Below are 12,048 nucleotides of genomic sequence, written 5' to 3'. Positions count from 1 at the left end.
TTTTTGATTGGATATGATATTAACGATTACGTGCAGAAGGCCGGGAACTGGGATTGAGGAGGAGATTATAAAGGAATCAGCCATGATTGAATGCAGGAGCAAATTCGACGATCTGCAACCTTCCTCAGCGAAGGACTATTTTGTCTTCCGTTTTTTTTTTCTGGTTTTTACTTAAATTGTTAAGCGATCAGGTCAGTTAGAATGAGAGGGTTCCCTTTCTTGGGTTGTACTGTCTGTGTTTTTTGCACTTCGAGATTAACTTTTCTGTCTCCTTTTATGATTTTGCTATTTTTATCAAAGTCTTGCTAATTTTAGTTATAAATTCGATCTTATTTTTACATTTCAAGATGTAGTTCTGCTCTTCTCATACGACCTTATTTTTTACTGTGTTATTTTCAACTGTTTGGTTTGTAATTTTGATATCATTAGTATTTTTAGTTTAATCTCTCTGTTCCTTTCAGGGATCCTATTTTTAATATTTTTTGAAATTATTTACTAAAGGGTTTGGTGTTCCTTTCTTTTTGAACGAAGTTACACTTGTCCTCGTTTTTTTATACACTTTAAGATGTTGTCCTGTTTTCTTCTTCCCATAAGACTTCATTATCTTGCTGCAGCATTTTCAATTGTTTATGCGTGAAAACGATCAACAGGAATCACTGTTTCTTTTCGCTACATTGCAATATTTGTATCTTCGTACTCTGCTCTACGATTTAATCCTTTTCTTTAAATCGCATTTTTTTTTTTTTGCTTTTTTGGTAATTTATGTCATATCTTTCCTGGATTATGGGTAGCTTTTCTTATCAACATTTATCGTTTGGGCTGCCATCAGGAGAGATGGGGGTAGATTTAGTTTTTGTTTATCTCTTCGCTAATCACTGGCTTTTTTCTGGGTCTTTTGGGGAGGGGGAGGGTGTCACTTTCTTTTTAGATTAGAATTTTCTAACTGGGTTAATTCGAAACTACTAAAATGTCCGATTTCTCGTAACTTCCAGTTCCTCTTTCAACCTTTTTCCCTCTCCCGAGTTCATGAGTGTGTTTTACTAAACCTTTACGGACCATATTACTGGTTTTTCTATGATGGATAAGGTTATCAATTTTTTCTCGTGGAATACAAAACGGTTTAAAAAATGAGAGCAAACATATAATAAACAAGATATTCCGCAGACTGAATGCTGATATAATTTTTATAGAGGAAACTCATGTGAAGAAAGAGGATAATCAGCGAGTTTTTAGGGTTTGGTAGGGTTAACAGTGTCATTCGAATTCCCAAGCTAAAGTGAGAGGAGTTTCTATATTTCTGGATTATTTTATTTCATTTGTTCACTATGATACAACTTCGGATCCGAATGGTAGATTTTTGTTAATTTACTGATTTAGTCTATAATAGAAAGGTGGTGATGGTCAATGTTTATGCTCCGAATATTGACTATACTCAATTTGTCTAACATTTGTTCACATCCCTTCCGAAGATAAACGATTATACGTTGATAATGAGGGGGGGAGATTTAAATTGTTCTTTAAACCCTTCAATGGATAGATCTAAATCTAATCAGGCACTTACGAATAAATCGGCTACCGTTATTAACTCCTTTATACCTAATTGTGAAATTACAGAAATTTTGAGGTTTCTACACCCAAAGGAAAAAGAGTTTTCATTCTTTTCCCATGTTTACCATAGTTATTCTAGAATTGACTACTTTTTTATTGACTCTCGTTTAATTCCATCTGTTACTGACTTTAACTATGATTCCTTTGTCGTCTCGGACATTGCGCACCTGAAATTTTCCAGCAAACTAATGGATATGCCTTCCAGTTTAGGACAATGGCGACTCAATTCTGTGCTACTTCAAGACACGGACTTTGTGAATTTCATTAAGGATCAGACTGATTTTTTTCTTTTCAACAAACTTTAAGGATGAAATCTGCAGCGGGGTTCTATGGGATACCTTTAAATCATACATCCGTGGTCAGATTATCTCATATTCTGCTGGACTGAAGAAACAAATTAATAAAGAGATTGGTATGTTGGTTGGTAAGCTTAAAGCAATTGCCAAGATATACTCTATCGCTCCTAGTGAGGAGCTTTATTAAAAAAAGGGTCGAAATACAAATGAAGGACAGTTTACTTTTAATATCATCTATTTATAATCAGTTAATTAAGACTATGAGTCATTTCTATATACATGGCGATAAATCTGGTAAACTATTACTTAGTCAATTGAAATCTGCTTCAGTGGATTTGAATGTTAGTCCCCATTGGGTAAATCTTGAACGCAATTCGGCAAAAGGGTTTTCATTGGCTTCTATCTTAGGGATTTCGCTTCCCTTGGGTTCTCTCTGAATTGAATAAACAAATAGTTAATCCTACAATTAAACATACATTACGAATATGGTTTCAGTTTCATAAATTGTATGGCTTGAATAAATTTATTTTATCAAGTCCTATTATATAGATTTTTTTCTTTCAACCCTCTGTCATGGATCAAGCCTTTATGGTTTGGAAAATGAAGCACATAATATGTTTTCGTGATTTATTTTTGGATAACTGCTTCATGTCTTTTGAACAGTTGTCGAATAAAAAAAAATGCCCAAATACCATTTTTTTAGATATTTACAGATTAGAGTTTTTGTAAATACGATGATAACGACCTTTCCGATTTCATATTCAACTGATATCATGGAAAAAAGTTTAGGCTTAAATCCTTATTAAAAGGGTTTAACAGCAATCATTTATGGTATGATTATGAATATACGGCAAGATATATCTGATAAAATTAAAAATGAATGGGAGAAAGAACTTCAACCTTCTGTACCAATAGTGAAATGGGAGAAAATTGTACAATTAGTTAATTTTTCTTTTATATGTGCTGATCATACGTAGATTCAATTTAAATGTGCTACGTAAGGCACATATGTCCAAAGATAAGTTAGCTCGATTTTATTCTCATATAAATCCGATCTGCGAAAGATGTCATTCTAAGGTAGCCTCTTTGACTCATATGTTTTTGTCTTGCCTTCCTTTAAAAGAGTTTTCGAAAGATATTTTTTCATATATTCTCTACAATTTTACATATGGATTCACAAACTAATCCAATTACTGCAATTTTTGCCTTACCAATGATTGCTTTGCCCTCTGCAGCTCGGCGGATGATGGCATTTGCTATCTTAATGGCTACAAGTTCTATTCTATTGAACTGGAAAGAGATTAATTCTCCAACCACATCTCAATGGTTCTCCCAAGCCATATCGTGTTTAAATTTAGAAAGAAATATATAGAAGTGGTACATTTGACCCCTAGGTTAAATTTGATGAAACTTGGAAGCCTTTTATTCAACACTTTCATAGAAAAATATCTGAGCTTTTCCGATTCATTTATTTTATTCATTGGCTTGAGTAGAGGAGCGGAGTTAACGACATTAAAGATTTTATTTGATGTAATTGAATAGCCCAGCCTGGTTTAGTTTTGTATTAGTCTGGTTTAGTTTAGTTTAGATTTTTTTTTTCGATTTCAATTTGGTTTTTTTCAATCTTATTATTTTTTTTTATATTTTGGGTATCAGTGGTTTGGGACGTCAATTATATTGGTGCTATTTATAGCTTTTTTCCTATGTTAATTACCAACAATGTAATCCTACTCTCTTTATACTACTATGATTATTATTCATTTACTTCTGAAAAAACTTAGTAAAAAGATAGAAAAACAAGTACCGTTTCTTCTCTGCGCTGCCGCCCCTTGCAAGTCCAAAAGTTTTTCGAGAGGATGGCGTGGCGAGCGGCTACTGTAACCCACAGAGCTCACCCACGGAATGCCTCCTCAGCACGTACCATATGACTAACAAGATCCATTTCCTCCCCAAATTGGTACGCGTTGGAGCCAAACATGTCTACAGGGGAAGATGTCGTTGGCAGTAAAAGCTCAGAGCCCTTCGGCACATCGGCTCCATGCTTGTGTTCACTGCTTCACTCACGCCTCATCCCACCGGAAAAAAAGTAGGCTAGCAAGTTTTGAAGAAAACACAACATGCCTACAAAGGGGCAGTGGAATAGGAGAATGCCTGAGGATTCAGTACAATGCAGGATGCTGTTTGGAAAAGCGATTTCTTATTGAACTGGAATATGTTCTAAATTTCCAGGAGACTCCCTGTCTCCCCGATGGCCACATCTGCGCCAGGTCTATCGATATATAGCTCCTTAGAGACCGTGTTATGGATATGGAGCGGGACCTTTGGCTTGCTACTGAAAGTGAAGTAGTGATAGACAGAAGCTACGGGGAGGTAGTTACCCCAGGGCTACAGGAGACTCAAAAATCAGTGACTGTCACAAGATCAAGGGAGAACGACTAATCGTGGAGAGCACCCCTGCGGCAATCCCCATACGCAATAAGTGCTCCATTTTTATTACTGTTGAAGGGAGACGACCTACCTGGGAGAAACAACAGCGGCCTTGCCTCTGGCACTGAGTGTGGCCCTGTTGCTCAGAAGGGTAGGGAACTGAAGAGGATAGCAACAGTAATGCGGGACTCCATGGTCGGGAGGATAGATAGGCGATACCTGGACGAGAAAATGCAACATGTATGGTAGCTCGCTTCGCAGGGCCCAGGGTCCACGATGATTCTGGGCGTATCCCTAATATGCTGAAAAGGGAGGCTGAGCAGCCAGAGTTACTGTTAAATATTAGGAAAGGTTAAAAAACTAAGTGATGGCAGATTATAAGGCCAGCAGGAAGAAGCTTAAGAATGAAATTAGGACAGCCAGAAGGGGCCATGAGAAAGCTGTGGCAAACCTGAAGGCACTGTACAAGTACGGTAAGAGCCAGAGGATAAAACGTGAGAGAATAGGACCAATCAAGTATGACAGTGGAAAAGTGTTAATGGAACCGGTGGAGATAGACGAGTTGCTTAATGCATTCTTTGCTTCAGTATTCTCTGCAGAAAATGATCTTGACGATTGCAGGGATGACTTACAACGGACTGAAAAGGTTGAGCACGTGGGCATTAAGAAAAAGGATATGCTGGACCTTTCGGAAAACATCAGGTTGCCTAAGTCACCGGGACCGGACGACATTTACCCCAGGCTACTCTGGGGGCCGATGGAAGAGATTACTGATCCTAAGGCATTGATCTTTGCATTATCAATATCGACGGGAGAGTTTCTGGAGGATTGGAGGGTTGCAGATCTTGCAGAGTAGAGATGGCCCAGGAAATTATACACCACCGAGCCTTACTTCAATGGTTTGTAAATTGATGGAAAAAAAATCGTTAGAGGCAGGATCTATGAATATTTGGAGAGGCGTAATATGACCGGGAGTAGTCAGCATTTCTTTCCCAAAGGCATGTCGTGTTTCACGAGCCTAATTGAATATTTTGAGGACATGACTAAATACCATAATGAAGTTAGAGCAGGAGATGTAGTGTATATGGATTTGAGCAAGGCATTTGATAATTAACCCATGCAGTGTTTATTAAGAAAGTAAGGAGGCATGGGATCCAAAGCAATGTTGGTTTGTGGATCCAGAACTGGCTTACTCACAGAAGGCAAGGGGTAGTTGTAGATGGGCCACAATCTGCATAGAAGTCGGTGACCAGCGGTGTGCCTCATGGATCTGTTCTGGGACCCCTTCACTTCGTGACCTGAATGAGGAAGTGGAGGGATGAGCTAGTCAATTTGCTGATGACACAAAGATTGGGATGTTATGGATAGTGTGGAGGGCTGTCAGTGGCTCCAGCGGGACATCGATAGGATGCAAAACTCGGCTGAGAAGTGTCAAATTGAGTTCAAACCAGATTGTGTGATGTGGTTCATTTTGGTGGGTCAAATATGATGGCAAAATAGTGTGTTAATGGTAAGACCTTTGGCACTGTGGAGAATCAGAGGGATCTTGGTGCCTCAGCCCACAGGACACTCAAGTCTGCTACTGCAGGTTGACTGTGTGGTGAGGAATGCATGCGGTGCATGGGCTTACATCAACCGTGGGATAGAGTTTAAGAGCCGTGAGGTAATGTCACCCTGGTCAGACTCCACTTGGAGTACTGTGCTCAGTTCTGGTCGCCTCACTAGCTGAAGATGTGGTAGCCATAGAAAGGGTGGAGAGGAGGTTTACAAGGATGTTGCCAAGATTGGGGAACATGCCTTATGAGAAGAAGTTGAGTGAACTCGGCCTTTCTTCCTTGTGTCGACGGAGATAATAGCTGACCTTATAGAGGTTTATAAGATGATTAGAGTTATTGATCGTGTGGAAAGTCAGAAGCTTTTACCCAGGACTGAAATTGTTGCCTCAAGAGGACACAGGTTTAAGGTGCTGGAGTGGTGTAGGTACAGATGAGATGTCAGGGGTAAGTTTTTCACTCAGAGAGTGGTGAATGCGTAGAAGGGGCTGCCGGCATCGATGGTGGAGTCGGATACGATGGGGTCTTTTAAGAAAATTCTAGATAGGTACATGGACCTTAGTAAAATAGAGGGCTATAGGTAAGCCTAATAAATTCTAAGGTAGAGACATGTTCGGCTAAATTAGTTGTCTTTAATCGCCAAATCTCTGAACTGATTCGATAATCTATAGACACACTTTCAAACTAATGTCCTCAGTATTATATATGTATTTGCCCATTATCACTTTATCCATTTGTTTATGTATTTATGATTGATTGAATTTAATTGATTCATATATTTATGTGTGTTGTATTTATTCATTTACTTATCTGTCTCTCTTTCTATCTATCCACTTATTTGCGGTTATTCGCATTTGTGCTTCTCAGTCTTTGTGTATAGTTTTTCATTGCATCGATGGTACTTTATAATACTGTGAATAGCTGTGAGAGCATGAAACTCGCGGTCGCACATGAAGATGTATACAGACTTTGATAACATATTTAGATTAAACTTTGAAGATAGCCATGAGCTATGGAAGCTAATGTGTGGGTTTTGGTGTGGGTGTGGGTGTGGTGGGTGGTGGCGGTGGTGTCAGGGCGGGAAGTGAGGCCTGTGGCCGTCATTCAGGAACTAACGGAATCGATGGAGAGAATGTTCAAGTCACGGGGAAACATCCCTACAGTGTCACACTCCCAGTGGTGGGAAGACTTGACCAAAAGGCGGTGAGAATGTTGATCTCCCTCCCACAGGGATGGTTGTAAATGAAGAGCAGAAATGCAGGACGACAAGGAATAGAAAGTTCCGGTTGTGGAGGGGACGGAGGAAGGGGGTTGTGGGAGGTGAGTACTGACGGCAGAAGAACGCTCAGGGCACAGAGATCAAAAAACGGAATAATATGTCGGAGTCGATTAAACTTTAAGTTTGATTGAGGCTCCTAGACCGCACGTAATCCGCGTCGATTCCCCACAACGTACTGCCAGCAGCCGTGTAAAGAAAAGACACGATAAATCCACCACTGTTTCCTCTTTTATCTTAATTTAGTTACACAAGTTCCAATCACAGCAAAGGAGATTGTTCTTGATTCTACACATAGCGGTAGATTTGATACAGCACACTCGGGACAATTAATTAAACGTTCTGCCTGTTTCCATAAGCGAATATTACTACACAATTACATTTCAATGGGCTGCTGCACAGACCCAGTCATTGCTTCACTGCACTAAACAAGAGCAAATAATCCGCGTGTGCTGCCAGCCGGAACACTCTCACTGCGCACAGGCGGACGAAGAGATGGTGCTGCGCAGCGGCGAGCTCAGCGAGCTGTGACTCACGCTGCAGGAATAGCTCGAGCCCTTGTTCCAGGCAGCGGCGGGAACCCGCAGGTAACTACTCAGTCTGTAGGTCTGGTCGGTGTCCAGGGGCACGGCGCCTGCCGTTACCCCACTCTCCGTTTCGATTCCATCCACGGTCCAGCGTAGCGCTACCAAGCCCGGCTTAAAACCACTCACCGGACAGGAGAGAGTGGCCGAACCCGAGCGCGTCTCCTCCGGAGATGGAGGGAGCAGGAGAACTGATGGCTCCCGAGAATCGCTACCTGTTGGAGAGAACAGACGAAGAGGAATAGACATAATGTTAGTTCGTGGACTGTTTAATGATAAAAACACCAGCGCCGAAATTCGCACAGGCCTTGGGACACTATATACGGCACATTTGACCCCTCGGGTACAAACCTTTGAGTGAATAGCAGCGCGGAATAGTTCAGCATTGCGCGGCTACGACGTGACATTATTTATTTCAGAAAATGATTTTGAATCCACTCTGCTCTCGGGACCGCATTGTGTTAAAAGATAACCTCAACACTACTCAAGTTCTTCGCTCAATCCCCACACCGTGCCCATATGATTGTTCCCTTTATTGAGACCAGTTCTTTGTCCTCCAATAACTCCCCAAATCTTGAAGTCTTAGGGCAATAACTGAGAACAGTACACTTTTAGTTAATGATAGAAAAAGGCTCTTTGGGATGTCCCGACGTCGGGAAAGCTCAGTGAATATCCAAGACTCGGGACCTACTGGATGAAGAGGAAATGACGGAAAAAAAACAGCAGCCTGTGAACCGGTGAGAAGCGGGAAGAGGCGAAACCACTCGTTCAGACTCTGACTGCATTCCGAACCTATGGTAACCCGGTCTATTGCCGCTCGACTCTGTGACCAGCCTCCTTTCTGCCCAGCACCTACCCCTCGTGTATTATTTTTAAAGACTGATGTTCTTCTCCTGTGTTTTCTACAATCATATTGACACGGTTCTTAACCACAGACTCTGAATTCCGTTAACTTGAAGCTGTGAACATCCTGCCTTGTGGTCCAGGATTTACGGCACCCAGAAAAAATATGGAATATTCGCGACAAACATGTTCTCAGAAGTGATGAATGAAGAGGGAAGGATAGATGTCATGCTCGTGGTAGCGATCATTTCCTCAAATTATCTGTGAACATTATTCAAGACAGTATGGGAAAGAATGATAGGATCGACAGTCAAGATTTTTTCCGAGACCAGAAATCTTGGACGAGAGGAGTGAATTTTACTGGAGAAGGTCCACGAATATTTACTTTTATACAGAGTGGAGGGTGCATGAAGTGGAGAAGGCAGATTCGTTGGGGGATTCTAAGAAAGTGTTAGACGGAGACAAGAGTGTGCTGAGAATGTAGAGATATAGAGTAAGTGTAGACAGCAGGGATTGGTTTAATATGACATAATAGAGGCGCCGCTGTAATAAGACTATTGAATGGTTCTCTGGTACGATAAGATGGACGATTGACCTCACAGTCCACCTCTATATGAAGTTGCAAATTATCTCTCTGCATTGCATTTCCTGTGTGGCTGTTATGGACAGTAGGCCGGTTAAACTTTTCATTGCATCTTGTGAAAAGAAGCCAAAATAAACCAATGCATAAAATGCTCGGGGGCTACTGTGTTAAGGACAAAGGACGTCGGAAAGTATTGAATGCTGCTACACCAACTGAAGTATATCAAATGCGTCCAGCAAAAAACAAAATGTTCACAATTCAAACAATCATTAATTTCATTGTTGAGACTGACTCGATGGGCTGAACGGCAACTGGTGCCAACCAGAAACGGATGGCACCTCCGAGAGGCCTTCTCTGGACGGAATTCTATCCGGATGTGGGGAATGAGAGTGGCTGTAGTAGGAATTGTTTGTAACAGAATGACGGAGTCACTTACTCTTAATATCCAGGATGGTGCCTGGACCGAAGATAACTCCAGAGTCCCAGGCTGCACAGTAATAGGCGGCGGAATCCAGGGGCTGCAAACTACTAATCGTCAGGATGTGACTGTTGCTGGAGGTGTCTCTGGACGGTTGAAAACTGTTTCTGATCCCCGTCCCTCGGTATATGCTATTGCTTGGGTAATGTACTAACACCCACTGCGGTTTCTTCCCGGGACGCTGTCGGTACCAGTACATTTTGTAACTGCGAACATTACCGTTCTATATCCGACACTCTAAGCGGACGGTTTGACCCGCGGAAGCATGTCGTGACATTGGGGTCTGCTTGAGCACTGGGGCCGCGTGGATATCTGCAGTAAAGCACAATAAAACCACTGGGTGACTTGGAGAAAAATAAAAATCAACAGCAATCCCAATTGTAACGAATAATCCGTGCGTGAACAAATCCGACTCTCACCTGGAAGATGAACCAGCAGAACCCACAGGAGATGCAGCGCTGGGGACATTCCTCCGGACAGGTGCAGACAACGAACCAAAAATTCTGACCGAACCATGCGCTGTTTTGCAAGCTTCGGAAACCGCTCTGGTTCCAGAGTCTACAAACTGGGGTGTCCGTCTCTGTTTATTAATTGGAATGTAAATGAGTGGGCGGCGCCAGGGAAAGAAAGTGGGCGGAGATTGACCTGATGACATTCGGAACCTTTGAATGGCCATCTTGTTGATTTCTAAAACCTTATACCCCTAATTTCAAGATTGTTTTATCTTCAGTTGTAACAGGCCTGTAGAACTTTGGAGAATACTCAGGATAAAGTGATTTTAGACATTGTTTCGGCTGCTTCCCTCCGGAACAGTGGGTGTGGGTGATGGTGGCCCCTTGTCACTCGGCTCCTCCTCACTGTTTAGAATGCCTGATGAGAACAAAACTTTTCAAGGTCACATCAAATTTCTACAAAGTGCCTATGCCATCCCAGAATTACTTCGACAATGCATCGGTTCGTATCTGAGAATATGTCATTCTTGCAGAAAACAAGCCGCCGCTTTGCTTTTGAGGGATTAAACGTTGTCGTGAATACGCGTAGCTCCCAACCAACCAGTGTTGTGTTTTTTTTTCTCTATCTCTCCCTGAAGTCTCTAAAGCGGGACTAGGCAGTATTTCATTTAACGTCAGACATTGGAGTCAGTCGTTATGCAAAGGCGTAGCAGTGGAACTCAATCAATCCAGTGCTCCTGTCAGCAGTGAATCTTCTGCATATCATTAGTTGGGAATTAGGGAGGTTCAGAAATAATTGCATGGGTGATGCAAACGGCTGCCAATGCTGAAATCTGAAGTAACTCAGAAAGAGCTGGATTGTCTGAACGGGTCAGGCGGCATCTATGCTGGGAAATAGATAGTCGCCGTTTACGTCCGATAACGTTCTTCTAAAACCCCATTCATATAATTTTCTGACAGTGCATTATTGAGGCATGGAGCAAGACTCCGAAAATAGTCAGACAAGGCTGGTAGGAGCAAACATCAATCTGACAACATTAGTTCCTGCAATGGCCTCTGTCAAGAGGAAAGGAACTGACCAACAGCCCGTAACGTTCCATGTCCTTACTTCGCCATTAGCATCCGGGGGGGGGGGGGGGAAATGGGGAACCACTGAGCAGAAACCACTTGATTGATTAAATTGAGGCCTATAAATTAGACCGTGGTCACAGGGTTAGGGTTATAACATTCAAAGCTCAAAATACATTTACTATCAACGTGCGGTAATTCATCATATTCTGTACAACCCCGAGTTTCGTTGACTTGCGTGCGTTCAAAGTAAATATAAAGGAATACGAAGCAAGCAATGAAAACCTAAACATCAAGACGGACAAATAACCAATGTGCAAAATAAGATAAACTGTTCAAATACAAGCAAACAAATAAATACATAATAATTAAATAGATGGATAAATAAATATTATTTTGCATTATATAAATGTACACTTCAAACTTCACGTCAAATGGTCGATCTTCAGGCCCTGCCACTCAGACACTTGAGCTAATATCTATTTTGTCGCTGCATGTGTTAGAACGTTACTGTACCTAATGAGCATGGCTTTATCTCCTGAATTTTTCACCTTGGCCTCAGAGGCAGGGCGGTTCGTTTGTGTACATGTGTATGGTTAATTGGCAATAAACTTCAACATGAACTTGCACACATGACTTCACCTTTTCGCCACTGAAAAAGACGCCAATTTATAATATTTTTTCAAGACATCACCTGACGTTTTCCACATTTTATTCGGTATTTTGTGTCCCTGAAAGCTTTACTAACCAGTGAACATCAACTAAGTCATTCTGTAGTGTCCTGATAACCCTGATAATAAACAAACATAGCAATATTACAATAAATTTCCTTTCTAAGTGTTTGGATATACACTGTGAACAGCTGGATTTCTTTTTTCAG

General features: G+C 41.4%; 1 pseudogene; it reads right to left on the bottom strand.

The window, feature by feature from the left end:
* Nucleotides 1-7,630: 7,630 nt before the first annotated feature.
* LOC132400080 (immunoglobulin lambda-1 light chain-like) lies at nt 7,631-10,116 on the bottom strand (annotated as a pseudogene).
* Between the last annotated feature and the right edge of the window lie 1,932 nt (nt 10,117-12,048).

Source organism: Hypanus sabinus, chromosome 9, assembly GCF_030144855.1.
Source record: "Hypanus sabinus isolate sHypSab1 chromosome 9, sHypSab1.hap1, whole genome shotgun sequence".
Lineage (NCBI taxonomy): Eukaryota > Metazoa > Chordata > Chondrichthyes > Myliobatiformes > Dasyatidae > Hypanus > Hypanus sabinus.
This window is presented reverse-complemented; position numbering and strand designations above follow the sequence as displayed.